Below are 16,138 nucleotides of genomic sequence, written 5' to 3' on the forward strand. Positions count from 1 at the left end.
TATGAATGTAAATAGTTAGATAACGCCATTTTAGTGAAACCGCCTTGAGAGCGTTGTACAATAAATAAACATTCTAGCGTGTCTTGCAGCTACAGAGCATGATGAAATATCATCGCATGGACAATAGTCATCATTCCTTAATTTAAACCTATAAAGGTTACTTCTCATATCTCCGTGTCCGGTGAAAAATTGGGTCGTTTCGAAAGTACTTTGGTGATGACGGCGGAAGTTTGCTGCATCAGCCACCGTCGGGTTTAGTGATTTTACCTAAAGAAGAAGCGCGGTAATGATCCTCCCAACGCTGCTAAGTATTTTGTTTTATACAGCGTTTAGCAAAGCTAAGGGGAAATTCTGAGAAGAAAAGTGCCGTTCTTTTACAAGTTGCGGCTCTTGCTCGTTCATCGGCTCTCTCGTTTCCTACGATACCAGCATGTCCTCATATCCAGCATATTTGAATAATCATCTCTTCGATTTTTAGATGCTTAATTTTACTCTGAATATCTACAATTAATGGATTTACAGACTGAGTATCGTTATAGCTTGAACGCCCTAACGACAATCTAATAATATGCAGACGATGCCTTAATATATATATATATCGGGAGAAAATTATAAAACAATTATGGACAGACTAAATCATGATCTTAATAATGTATCACTGTGGCTAAAAATTTAAAAAATAAAATGAAATGTTAACAAAACTAAATATATGAATATAGGAAACAAAAGAATAGAAATTACACCATCAATTGTAATAGAAAATGAAAAACTTAATAAAGTCACTGAAATTAAATATTTAGGTGTAATGTTGGATTCAAAAGTTACATTTCACCAAAACGCTAAGATGGTAATAAATAAGATTGCAAAAAAAATATCAATTTTGGGAAGGATCAGAAGATTTATTGATAAGGACTCTTGCAAAACTATTTACAAAGCAATTATTGAACCACACGTTAACTACTGTAGTAGCATTTTATTTTTATCAAACAAAGAAAACATAGATAAACTAACTGTATTACAAAATAAAGCCTTTAGAATCATTTTGAAAAAAAACAGATACACGAGAATAAAGTCGATGGTAAATGAAATGAAATTATTAACATATAAACAATGAATATTTTACAATACAATGATATTTGTTCATAAAATTATAAACTCTAATAAAAAAACAGAATTTTGGAAAAAAAATAATCGGAACCAGCATGAACACGATCACAATACTAGAGAAAAGAACAAAATTAGACTTCCATTTAGGAAAAAGGCAAAGTCACAAAATTCAATTTTATTTAAAGCAATTAAAAAGTATTACGAAATGGAAAAAAATATTTATGAAGAAAAAAACATATCAAAATTTAAAATAATGGTCAAGACATATGTGATAAACAATTTATAAATTAAATATATTTGCAATGTTATTATTAGAACACACATAACAATATGTATGATATGTGTGCCCTACTTTAAGATTTAAATTAAAAAAATAATATTATATAATATTACAAAATTAAATGTTTTAAATTTGTAATATTTTTTATCTGCAGTATTCTTTAATAATATACATGCTTCCACTTTCCATTATGTTGTATCCCAACTCAACACAGGGCTCTTGGCCTCATAGAGTTGGGTATTCGTTATTTTTTTTTGTAATATGTGTCTTGAATAAATAAATAAATAATATTAAAAAAATAATAGAATGGTTTCAAAATGTTGACTATATCTTTATTGTCTGTACATGTACAGCAATATTAAACATGACACCCTGTATGTTGTGTATATATATACATCCTGTCAAAGAGTTTTACAACAGGAAGAGTAAGAAAGGATCCTTTATCCTTTGTGAGAACATTCCCGAAGTGATTCTCCTTTGTGAAGGAAGGTAGATGCACTGAGCGATTCTTTTTTCCTTGTTGTGACCACTCGTTAATTTTTGTTATATTTATGACTTTAGCTTCTTTTGCGATACGCCATTTTACGCCCAAATCACTGGTGCTCAAAGGTTTTTAATTTTATTACGCTTTGTTTTATATTTATTTAGTTTATTTATTATAATCCGATGAATTACTTAGTTTTATTTGTATGTTTCTGTATTCAGGTGAATGAAGACAACAGTTTTGTGTATAAAAGAAAACATTGAAAAAAAAGTCCAAATAAATGACTTTAACTCCCAATATAAATTATTTTGTATTGCCATATCAACAATAAATACTGATATGTTTTTTTTAAATCGATGTACCTGAATAATGTCTTTGCATTTTTTTCTCTGTGTCCATGCAGATGAATAATACAGTTATGTCTATGAAATAAATTAATCGGACCCGTCAGACTAACAAAACGGTATTTTACATAAACAAATTTGTTAGCAATTATTATATACAGTCGTCTCTTCAGAGACTACATAGACTTGGCAATGAATTTAGCTCTATTGATGTATTTTGCTGTTCAGTATCCAAATTTAAAGAAACACTTATATTAATAATTAAATAATTTAGTGGTTCATTTTGTGTTTAAGTCCCTATTGTTTTTTGGTCTTATTTATTTCTTTTCGTTAAATTGGTATTCTTGTATTAATTTATTTAAAGCTCGCCATCACTATGTAGTTTCTATTTTATAATTACCATATCTGTGTATTTTTTAAATTAAAAAATAATAAAACCGGAGCCCTGGACGAGCGCTTTGGACTCGATGGCTGCTCTCGGATAAAAATCCTGAGAAAGTAAATCAAGTATAGATATATATTTGCTTCGTAAAGCAGTGTTCGTCGCATTTGTCAACTTTTTTTGAGACCCCGGGTTCGATCGAAATGTTTTCAAAAAAATTGTGTGTACTGGTTGTTTGACTAAAGCTGGCGCGTTCGCAAAACGCACACAAACGCATTTAAAATCTACAGGATGTTGATTTAAAAAAGGTTATATTATATTTTAACTAAACGTGCTATCTTTATTGTTTGGCAAAAACTGTGTATACTTTTGTTTCCATTCAAATTTGTGTTGTGAATTTTTTCTACATTTTATTTATTATTATTATAATGAACACAAAACAGTAAATTAAAACTTGTGATTTTTTATTTGTTGCTCAAATCCAAAACAGATTATTAAAAACATTTTATATCATATAAGAGATTTTTCAAATCAACATTCTGTACATTTAAAATGTTTTTTTTTGTAAGTTTTGCAAAAGCGCCAGCACTAGATTATCGACCTATACATGATTGATTGAATGAAAATAAATATTTACAAACCAGCGCTTTTAATCCATATCTTGGAATTTTTTGGGATAGATCTTCCGGCTTTTCGTAGATCTCTTCGCGACTAAACAGTGTGGGATGAAGTTGGATTGGCATGGTTTAGCTCAAAGTTTTTGGTCTTTCGTTTTTTTTAATATATTGTATACTATTATTGTTTTGCCCTTGTTTGTCTTTGCTAAATATTTTTATGTACTTTTTGTTCAGTTTCTTGCTTTTATGTTTCTTCATGTAACTGTTGTAATTGGCTTAGGCCGTATTTATATATATAATAAATAAATAAATATCTTAATACATCGAATACATATTTTAATATTTTTACTATTAAGAATCGCAACGAAATTTAGACGAATGCAGAAGCATTCTGTGTATATTTTATTACCATATCATTAGCAACAAACAAAGCAATAGTTGTCTATGTCACGCTCATAAGCGCGTCTGAGCTTGAGAAATTATTTTCATAATGCGTATGCCGTGCGATGTCATATCGTGAGCTTATTCACAGATACCACACAATATGCGTTTGTGCAAGTTTTGCGAACGCGCCAGCTTTAAAAACTCCACCAATATTTAATAGTTGAAAAAAGATATTGGTGAACCACAGTTTGACGACTTATATTCTTGAAAGCCTGGCGACCCACTATCGCCCCTCCCTTCACTTCTTCCCTCATCCGACGCCCTCTTTGTTAATGTTTCATTATAACTGGCAGGCTTATATTTACATAAGTTGTGTGATCAATATAAAAAAAATTATGACGTCGAAATTACAAACCGCGATATATGTATTTTCTCCATCCTGATATTCGCAAAAAAAAAAATCTAACCCACATCAATAAAGGTTCAGCAATTTAACTTCAGGAAAATTATATGTGGATATTCGTTTTTTTCCGTTTAACTCAAAATTTAATGATTATGATAAAATTATAAATAAACTTTTCAATGAAACATCTTGTATTCTTAAAATAATAAAAAGTAAAACTAAACCAAGAAGATTCATTGATAAGTTTATTTATAATTTTATCATAATCATTAACCATGGAGTTTTATCAAAAAATATCAACAAAAAACATTAATATTATCAAAATTTAATATTCAACTATTTATAGTATAATAGGGGCGTAGGTATCCACGGTCGCTGTTATCAATATGTATCTTTTTGGGTAATTCCGTGTAACACAACTTACCCTGAAGATGGCTCCTGCGGTGGTAGCCGAAACGTCGGAACGAATCCAACTAACACGATATTACAAAAAAAAAAACATTATAGTGTAAGTTGTTTTTAGATCCAGTTAGTCTCACCCCAATGAGGAACTTCAGTTCTGCGGGAAACCGGATATAAAAAATATTTTCCCACACTCGGTAAAAACTAGAGCGTTAATTTGTGCGGTGAGTTTCTCGAAAATGAAAAAAAAAATATTTGACAAACTCAAAATATTGTTGATAAATCCACTCGGTCCACGAAGAAGTAAAGAGATTGAAAAAAAAATGTGTATGCAGGTAAAAAAAAATCAATTCGATTAATCTCACCCTCATAAATAAAGGTTTCAGTTCTTTAACTTCTCAAACTTCAACAGATGAAAGGATTGAAAGAATAAAGATGTTCAAATATGGGCAGAATGGTAAATATTACACAGTCCGTAAAGTGACCACTTAAACCAGCCAATGGCAGGTCATAAGCCCTGTAGATGCTTAGACTTCTATATTACCTTCTCTTACATGTTCTTCATCTCTGTTGTAATAAGTTAATAAAAAAGAACTATGTAGTTTAAACAACAAGAGTTCTGTAAAAGTCTTTATTTATGAAATAAAAATGTTTTAAGGGTTTTTTAACGAATTATGATTTCAGCCGGATAAGTCTCTCCCACATGATAAAGGTTTCAGCTTTTTTACTTCACAAAAGTCAACAGATTAAAGAGTTAAGAAAATGTGGAAATGTGCCGAGGAAGGAAGATGAAAGAATTGAAGGAATGCAGATGCGCAAATAACGACAGAATTGTGAATGTTGCACAGTGTTTTATTATAGATATAAAAGACGAGTGATACTTTAATCCACACATTTGGAATATCCAGTGACCGGTTTCATCGCTTTCGCGACATCTTCGGAACTGGTCTTCGAGTCCAAATTTGTAGATCAAAGTATCAATAGTCTTTTATTAATATAATAAATTACAATGAATTTCCATCAAGAATTTTCACTTACAAACTCTAATGTTACACAGTGTGTTGATTGGTCACTTAAACCAGCCAATGACATGTCATAAGCCCTGTGAATGCCCAGACTTTCATATTCCAGCATAGATTGTTTCATATTCCGATATACAGGACCACCCTGCCGTTGGAAGGGCTGCCGCTATGCTGAACAACATCGCTCTGGATGTTGATCTGTTCCATGTATCCGAAGGGGTTTTCCGGACCAGGATTCTCCTACTATTTTGACAAGAGTCTCTTTATGTATTTTTGTCTTTTTATAATATTTACGTGTTAAATGTTAGTTTGTAATGTAAATATTATTTCAAATAAATTGATTGAATTGAATTTCTTCTCAAAAATTGTTTCCGTATGTCTAGATGTAGCTATTTCGTTGGTCAAATGCACGTTTCACAGTATTGGACGATTCATCAAACTTCAATATGGCAGCCTCTGTTGTATAGTCATCAAGACGCTTGACTCACACACGAAAGGTTCCGGGTTCGATTCCCAGTAAGAACACGAAAATCAAATGTGATTTTTCTCAAGCCTGGGTATTCTGTGATGTAGTTCACCACTATAATTGGGCCTCCTGGCCTGTTGAGGTGAAAAAAAAAACATTCAAAAATATTCTGTTAAAATCGTTCTCCATATCTGTTGAAATACAAGTCGATGAGATTTTTCACTCGAGTGTATTGGAACTGTGCATTATTGTGTCCCGGCCGCGATGCTGGCATGGCGTGGCGGTGTGAGCAGTGATTGATGGGGTATAGGAGAGGCTCGGCGGTGGGTAAAAAACCAAAATAGCTCCCATTGTTATCGGGCGGACATATTGCGCCGCAGAACACAATGCTGATGAGGTGGGGAGAGACAATAGGTGACCGTTAGTCTTTAGGACGTGTCCTGAGTCCTGCCGCTCCGGCCTTTGTTTTATCCGGGATTATTGTTGGGAAGTTAGGTTCGTTAACACGATTTCTTAATAAAAATACACGAAGTATATAAATAATAATACATCTAGACATCTATATATATACAAAAAACAATGTTCGTATGTGTGTAAGATTGGCTTAAATAACTTACTGGATCGATTTACGTGCGGTTTTAGCGAAATCTTTGCCATGAGCAGATTTAAATCTCTTTAAATCTTTCATTTATTAGGCTCGTTGTCGTTCGCCTGGGCTACATTCGCCAATAATGCAAATAGTCAAATGGAGACTTGCAATTTTGGAATACCTCAGGGTACGGTGATAGGTCCGCTTTTATTTATTCTCAATGTCAATGACATATTACGTCAAAAATTAAATTAAAAATAATATCACATGCCGACGATACGGTTGTTTTAGTTGAAGAAGTTAACTGGAATTTAGTAAGTTTAGTTAGTTAGTAAAACGTTATAAATATATTGAAATTATGGTTTGACAAAAATATATTTTTTTAAATATGGAAAAGATAAAAATCATCCCATTTTTTATTAACAAAACAAAATTAGATTCAGTAGTAAAAATAATTATTCACCAAAGCAATTGCAACAAAACTAACTGCGATCTAAAATGTTCGGTACTTCATACAACATATAAAATTAAATATCTTACACATAGACCAAAACTTAAAATGGAAAGACCATATTAGTAAACTATGTAGTTAAACGTATTAGAAAATGTATATACATATTTATTAGATTAAGGAATACTTTAAAAATCAATAATTTAAAAATAGCTGATTAATCAATTGTACAATTTTTGTTACAATGTGGTATTGTAGGAGGGGGTGGTGTATATGCCAATATATTAAACCGTCGTAAAATAATAAAAAGATTAATTATTAAAGTAATTTTAAAGAAACTTTCAACATTTAATACCTAAAGTACCGAAAGTCTGTATAAAATATTTAAGGTTCATACAATAGACACTGTAAAATGTATAAATTTCTTATGATTTCAACCCATTTATTTCTTTTTACTAGATTTTTGGTTAAACTAAAATATTATTAACAAACATTCAATACATTTTTGAAAATCGCGTTTCTAAATAAAGTGCACCCCTGTAAGTAAAACAGCAGAGATTGACATTTGCGAAAAGAATTTTATATTTGAAAATAAGTTATTTAAAGTTCTGGAATTCAATCAAAAACAAATAATTAGGTACCTAATGTCCAATGACAAATTTCGCACACTTTTTTACGTTTATCCGAACGGTTTTTACACGCTCTTACGACACAACTAAGGACACTAATTAAATCAACATGCAAAACCCACTATACACCTTCACCATGGTTGTTGCACAAAAATATAAAACCAACATGTCATGCATTTTAATATGTTACCCTTACATGCACTGATTAGGTAATGAAAATATTTTATGTTGTGTAAGAAATAGTTGAAAAAGAGGGGGAGGGGATGAAGGGAGGAGCGTGAGTTTAATAAGTTTCGTTTTTTTTTTCAAATGTAAAATTTCAGAATATTCTGTATTTTGCTTGCGCAAAAGTGTGATTTTGACACGATCTTACATCACCGCATGTAAAAGAATTTCGTAGCACAGCCTTCTGAAAGTTAAAATAACGTTATATAATGTGCTCTTGTATTTACCCCGCACACTTTGTAGAAGGGTCCTTCAGACAAATATAATTAAATTCAGTTACTAATTTTGAATTCTCTTCCGTACTGTTTTTGTGTAAATAAACTGTAATTTATAATAAAGAGGCCAGTCGCAAAAGCTTTAAATCCGGTCACCAGTTACTCTAAATTTGTGCTTTAAGTATCAGTTATCTTTTATTTCTATATTAAGAAGTTGATAGAAATCATAAAAAAATACCTGCCTTTTTATTAATATTATTAAAAAGCAAAACTGAGCCTTTGTTAAAATCTGCGAATTTTAGCTTTATTTATTTGATGGACTTATGCAGTCCATTTTAACGCCGAAAAATATAATTTCTTATAATAAATACAGGCACTTATAAAATAAAATACAACTAAATAAAATTATAGCTACGACAAAAAAAAAATTACTACCTCAAGACAAGATCTGGTCTATCTTAGTGATTTTTAATGGCGGATCAGAACATTGAATGCCACTTGTTCCAGTAACAATGGTACATCTATTAAGCCATTCAGTAAATTAAACATAAATATGGAGTCGATGCTATTTCTACGTTTTTGTAGACTTGGGATTTTTAACATTGACTCCATTTCTCCGTAAGTGTAGTCTCCCCTCTCGAGGCCAATCATCCATGCTACTTTTCTTAGCAAACGATGTTGCGCCGATTCGATATGATTTATCTGGCCTACATAGAAGGGAGACCAGATCACGGATTCATAATCTAAAAGAGGACGAACAAGTGAGCAATATAGTGTTTTAACTGTGAACATATTAGTAAAGTCACTAGATGTCCTGCTAACAAAACCCGAGAGTTGTAGTGACTTGTTAATCATAGTAACAATACCTTCATTAAAGGTAAGTTTGCAGTCCATGATAACTCCGAGATAATTGATAATTAATTTAAATGATCTTTTAAAATCGGTAACTTGCAATAAAAGTATCGGGAATTTTAAAGAGTGCTTCGCCGTTACGATTTTATCTTCGGTACTTTAGTATATTTAGTTAGGGTTTTATTCCCGGGCGGTAATTGGAAATGTTCCCGGAAATTGTTCGGGCGATTGCTTTGATACTGTACCAATATTTTTACTACACCGATTTAAAAATAATCCACGTAACGTTCTTTGCAAAGCACAAATGCTTAAGTGGGTGGTCTCTTCAAAGGTCTAGTTGTGTCATGCAGAATAAAGAGAAGTGTCTTTGTTAAAATTTTATTTTTAACTAGCCGCACCACCCCAAAAATTATCGACTAATAATTAAAAATAATTGAAAACAGACATGCCATAATAAAAACACAAAAGTTTCGTCACATATTATATACGTGTAGGTTTACGCAGAATAATAAGTACTCATTATTGCGCAAAAAATAAAGAGAGATGCATTTTACTTAAGTTTAAATACACATTTAAAACGTAATTATTATGAAAAATAACTTGGGAAAAGAGGAAAAAATTCCAATTAAAACAAAGGGAAAAATATGGTATAACTTTTGTGTCTATGATGTTACACGAGTCTACATAGAATACAACACTTGATTTATCTATCTTATTTAACTTGCGAACAACCTAGAACCAATAGAAAAAGAAACAGTTTTTTGTATACAGCAATAAATTTTTACAATTCACTTTCTAAAGATCTAAAAAATATACAAAACATGTACGTACTTAAAAAACACCTAAATAAAACAGTTCTTACAGCCCGTGTGACGAGTGATATGTGATGTTATTTTATCGATTTTTTTGTTAAACTATTGTGTTATTGTATATAATATCCCCTCATAATAAAACTTTTGCTGATCGGGAATATTTCGTACAAATAAAATATGTAATATAATTTAATATGTAAAGTTTAAAAACCTTGTATTTTGTCATAAACGTTGTATTTTTTGTAATCTTCAAATGTACACTTTCACATCGGATTTGGAAAGCAAAATTTGTATAAATATGCTGGATTTTAATACAAAAAATACTTATATTTACTAAACGAAGAATAATTGAGGCCCGAGTATCAAAGATGGCCAAACGCTAAAAATAGTATCAAAAGCGGCCAACTGAATAAAAATAGCGTTTCTTGTTATTTTAACCTTTAGGTTAATTATTCAGAAAATCTGTTTTGTAAATATTTCAATTGAAAAGTGCTAAAACCGATTCTCAATTTTTTCTCCAAAATACGTATGGAATCGTTTGGCCATCTTTGATACTAGTGGCCTCAATTATACGAATGAAAGTGATACCGATACCGCAATATATATATTTTTTACTGTATATAAAAGAAAAGGAGAATACAATTTATGACAAATAATACAGAGACGCTGTACTGTGGCCGGTGTTTGAGTGAAAGAGACAAAAACAAAAGAAGAAATTCGATCAGTCGGATATTGGCATTAAGCGAGAGTGCACGCTAGTTAAGTGAGCAGCGTGTTTACGATTTTCAATTTATTTTGCTGTAACCGGCCTATATTATGTTTCATATTTTATAAATTACAAGCGGACCCGACAGACGTTGTCCTGCCCGAACATTGGTTTGCCTGCTATTACCTTGGAATAAGTCTTCCTTGATAAGTAGGTACCTAGGTACTCCAAAACTGAAAATTGTCAATATTGAAAAAATATTGAATTTAAGTAGGTACAACAATTACCTAGAATTTAAGTAGGTACTTGTTTATGGTTGAATTCCAAAACATAAAATAAATATTTTTTCGAATATGGCATTCTTTTCGCAAACGTCAAAATCCGGTCGTCTCACCAACAAAGGGGTGTAATTATGTAGGAATACGATTTTTAAAAATGTATCGAATTTAATATTATTTTAGTGTTACCAAAAATCCAATAAAAAGAAATAAATTGGTAGAAATTATAAGGAGTTTAAGGAAATAATCTGATTGAGATCCACAAAAAACAAACGCTGTTTGTAAACATTCAAAAACAAACTTTTTTTGTACACAAAAAAAATCTTTCATTTTTTTGCGAATGCATTCTCCTCGAATGCAACCCTGGTAGATCGATGAATTAAACATTCATGCTTCTAATTTTTTTTTTACATACTCGATTGAAGATTTTAATATCTACGAACACGCACAGCGCACAAGATCTTTATTTCTCTGAAAACCGCACGTAAATCGGTTAAGCCGTTTAGGAGGCGTACGGTGACATCACACGTACACAGGAATTATATGTATAAAGATGAAAAGAGGATTATTCAACAGTTTAAATTTATGTTTTTCTGAACTTCAGAATATTCTGTCTTTTGCTTGAGGTAACACAATGTTACATCGCCGCGTGTAAAGGAATTTTGTAGCACAGCCTTTTAAGATATAACGCCGGTGATACCACAATACCGCGTAACCTGTTTTTTTTTTTTTAATGGTTTATTGAAATAAATTCATTACAGGGACTAAGAGCCGTTGGTTTTAAATTCTTTCTATTTTTACTCGAAATAATGACAGTTTTTCTGATAATCCAGCGATGTTTTTGGTTAATTAGAATCCTAAGTCTGCCTCGTGGTGCAATGGTCAGCGCGTTTGCTTACCCCGCAAGAGGTCTCGGGTTCGATTCCCGACATAGTTGACATGAAATAATTATTTAAAAGGGTGTTTTTACACTGGAATAGTTCATAGTCCCTGGACAGGTACCTGAAGCGTAAGACTAATTATTTTACCTTCATGTAACAAAAATGATCAAGATGCGATTGGTGTACTGATACAGTGCCTTATTCACCATTTGGTGCGAGAAGAGATGATGATGAAAATTCTAAGTAAATTATTGACATATCATTTTTTAGGTCCTACTGCGTATCACTGACGATAATCTAATAAATAAATAAATAAATAAATAATCTAAAACAGCAATAAAAAATAATAACACCACGCTGATGTTGTTTGGCTCGAAATCTGATATTTAGCGCGTACGTTTTCCATCCGAGAGGTGTCGGGTTCGATTTTTGGCAATTTCTATATAAATTTCATTTCCAGATTTCAAGCCATAAATAATACAATTCAAAAAGAAAAACAATATTGTGAGATTGTCCAAATTTTTGTGGACAAGGACTGGATTCAACTCACTGGGGAGCTGTTAATATTAACATATTACAGCGGAGATGAAGAACACTTTAGAGAAGGTAATATAGAAGCCTAGGCATTAACAAGGTTTATGACCTGTTACGAGTATTTATGCGGGTGAGATTCATCTCATTGAATTATTTCACCAATATACTAAGCAACACCAGAAAAAAGTTTATTTTATTAATTTCTATACTTCTTCATCGACCAGGCGGATTTATCAACAATATTTTGAGTACGTCTAAATTTTTGTAGACAAGGACTGGATTCAACTCCCTGGGAAGCATGACCTCAGGTCATAAGCCCTGTAGATGCCTAGACTGTTATTTTACCTTCTCTAAAATGTTCTTCATCTCTGTTGTAATATGTTGATATTAACAGCTCCCCAGGGAGTTGAATTCAGTCCTTGTCTACAAAGATTTGGACAAACTCAAAATATTGTTGATAAATCCACCTGGTCCACGGAAATTGTTTACAGAATATCGGGAATGAATATGCATCATATTTTGATATATTTAGTTTATCTCCGCCTAACTTAAAAAATAAAGTGACCAACATATTTTTATCAAAAAGAGCAAATCAACTTCAGGAGATTGGGTTGGAATAGTTATAATTTGATTGATTAATGTATTTTGTTATTGTATAATTTCTTTAAAATATATTTGAATTTCAAGTAATTTATAATGTGTACTGTACGAGTATCTTAATATTTCATACTCGATTTTTTTATATTTTTATTTTTAAGCACTCTTTATACCACATATATGTAAATGGCAGAAATGCCTATATAAATAAATAAATAAAATTTAAAAAAAATCGATTTCAGGCGTTCCCTACATACAGGTGAATTAATTCAAATAGATGAATCTCACCTGCATAAATAAAGGTTTAAGCTCTTTAACTTCACAAACATCAACAGATGAAATAATTGAAGGAATATTGATGTTCAAATAGTGTGTAAGTGGCCACTTAAACCAGCCAATGATAGTTTATAAGCCCTGTAAATGCCTAGACTTCTAAATAACCTTTTCTAAAATGTTCTTCATATATGTTACCAAAAATAAAAAGTTTAAAAATTCTACTAAATCTATGTTCATAGATCAAAGGGTCAAACCAGCCAATGACAGGTCATAAGTCCTGTAAATGCCAAAACTCCCATGGTGATTTATCCTTTGTGTAATGTGTTAAACAATATGTATGTTAGAGGCGAGCGTTTACAATAAGATTTTTACAATTTCTACAAGATGTTAAAACGTTTGACTAGGAATCCTGGAATATATTATTATCTTTCGTTAGCGAGTCTTTATCCTGTCTTTGATACGTCACTGTTTCTACCTCCTTTTTGTCCTGCGATATTTACGCTGTCCCACTGTAGGCAGACCCCGCGGGATTGACAGGAATGTTCTGAATACATCCACCTACATAAGAACACGTAATTGAGAATTCTAGGAATTTGCATTTTGTCTCAAAAGATCTCTTTGTCTGGTAAAAGTACTTTTTGTGCGGGGGGTGGCGCGGAGCCGTCATTTTATTTTCTAAACTTCTTTATCACATTTTTGTTCGCAAGAAAACTACATCCAGTTAAAAAACAAAACTTTACAAGAGAAACAAATTAGTATTTTTTTATGCTTTAAACATTTAATATTTTAATGAGACTTTAAAGTAAATTAATATTCAATTGTTTTCGTCTGTCTTGTTTATTTTGTTTTTAAATTAGTTTTGACAACGTATTTATTATTTTTATTCATTTTTTATATTTATATTTAACTCTTACAAACTATAAACAATAATAAAAATAATGTCACCTCCTGGGGTTACCCGTGCCGAGGACACTTAACAATATACTTTTTTTGAAATGTTTTTACATTTGAGAATAAACAAAGAAGACTAACTTAATAAACAGAGATAATAAACAAAATATTCAGACTATTTTAAAAACCAGGTATATGTGCACATCTGTATTATTTATATTACAAAACGCACAATGAAAATAACAAAAATCTAACAAAAGCTATACACTTGCGGAGCAGTTTACACTGTTTTTGTACTATTAATATTTAAATATTAATCTGGTTGTGGTCCTGTGGTTAGTATCTCAGACTCACAAACCAAAGGTCCATGGTTCGAATACCACTCTACCCCAACTAGATTCTTTTTTCTAATAGTAAGTTATTTACAACTCGTTAAAGATGGGCCTTAAAAAGAAATATTTGGGTAAATCATAGGAACGCAAATATTTATTTTACAAAAAAAAAAGAGCATTAACATCATACTTAATATTATTAAATATTTGAATATAACCACATACCGACTTTTCTACGTCTACCGGTTTCGAGACGTACCCGACTCTTCGTCAGGGCTCTAATTAAACTAACATGCCTAACCTATTATGCAGCTTCATCAAAGTTGTTGCACAAAAATATAAAACCAACACGACATGCATTTTAATAAGCACATGCACTGATGAGATTATGAAAATACCTTTCGTTGTTTGAGAAGTAGTTGACAAAAAGGGAGGGGATGAAGGGAGGGGCGTAAATTTTATAGGTTCAGAGTAGCATAGTGTCACGGACTATATTAAAAGGATGTTTAGTTATTGATCAAAGGAATATTATTTTTTAAAGATTTCCTAACGTGAAATATTTCCATATTACTTACTTTGAACCCTTATTAATTGTATGTAAGATTTTAACTTTATTTTCATAAGTCATTATTAAAATTGATCAAGTGATTTGCGAATTCAGAGAAATTATTATTGTGAAGACACCTTATATGTTCTTTATAACGAATATCAAAATATCTTTATTTACTGCTAACGTAAACCCGAAGGACAAGCATTGAATTTTAATTGGTAACCACATGAATAATAATTTAATAAAATGCACTTTTTTATTTATATCTTTATTATGGGCGTATAGTGGGTTTCGCATGTTGGTTTCATTAGTGCACTGACGAAGAGACGGATACGTCTCGAAACCGGTAGACATAGAGAAGTCGGCAAGTGGTTGTTATATACAAACATTTCATGATGTTTTATGTTGCTAGAATTCCATTCGTACACGCGCTTTGTAGCTGCAAGATGTTTGATAAAAACATAGAATTATTTATGTATTTTAGGCAAATACTGGGAAAAGTAATGAAAAAAATGTTTATTTTTTCAGTTTAAATTTCATATTTTGGTTTATGTGGACAACATAATACGTCGGGCATTAAAAAGTAAAAAAAATACAAGAATGTAAGGAAAACAAGAAATAACCATTCTTCTAAATATCTTTTTAAGTAATAACGAATGCTGCGGAAACAATTATGACTTCAAATATTTAAAAAAAAAACAAAAAAAACATCCTTTTAACTTAAGCTAAATTACACCTTAGACAGAATACGTGCAACTGACTTTTTGTTTCAAATTATATTGAAAAATTTTACCCTGGTGGCGACTTTTTAAAATAAATTATAATGGTTAGTATATTAACAATATTTAAATTTATTTCGACAGAGAAGGAAAACAGTGACAGGTCATAAGCCTTGTAAATGCCTAGACTTCCAAGTTTCCTCTTCAAACATATTTTCCCTGTCTGTTGCTACAAATTTAGATCTAAATAACTCCCTAGCGAGGATATTCAGCCTGTCTAAAAACATTTGGACATACTCAAAACATTGTTGAGTCGTAAATAACTGAGTATTATAAAATGAGACGAAGTTGTGGTGGAGCAGGGTGCGAACCTCGGACCGTTGACCCGCGATTCCACGACACTATCCACGGGACCACAGCTTGACTCATTTTTTTTAACCTAAATTTTGAACGAACTTGTTAATCTAGAGTTTTTCTATGTAGGCACGATACGGCAGTCCATTCTGCATTATTAGGACAAAATTTGATAGATTTTTTTTGTGAAAATATTTCCACGATTTCCACTCCCACCTAATTCTAAAAGCCATTCAGTAATTGATTTTTCAAATACATAATTCCATCCCTTTTCCACCCCTCATACGCTCTATCGTATGGATAATAAATCTGTTAGAAGATTTTGAGCCAATGATTTTTTATACAAAGTTGTGTGA

General features: G+C 31.4%; 1 protein-coding gene across 2 annotated transcripts in view; it reads right to left on the bottom strand.

Moving 5' to 3' along the window:
- The window catches only part of vex (somatomedin B and thrombospondin type 1 domain containing protein vexed), a 341,079-nt gene that overhangs the window by 272,048 nt on the left and 52,893 nt on the right, over window positions 1-16,138 (bottom strand). The window lies entirely within an intron of this gene.

This window comes from Micrasema longulum, unplaced genomic scaffold, assembly GCF_059751315.1.
Source record: "Micrasema longulum isolate JH-2025_06_02 unplaced genomic scaffold, ASM5975131v1 h1tg000688l, whole genome shotgun sequence".
Lineage (NCBI taxonomy): Eukaryota > Metazoa > Arthropoda > Insecta > Trichoptera > Brachycentridae > Micrasema > Micrasema longulum.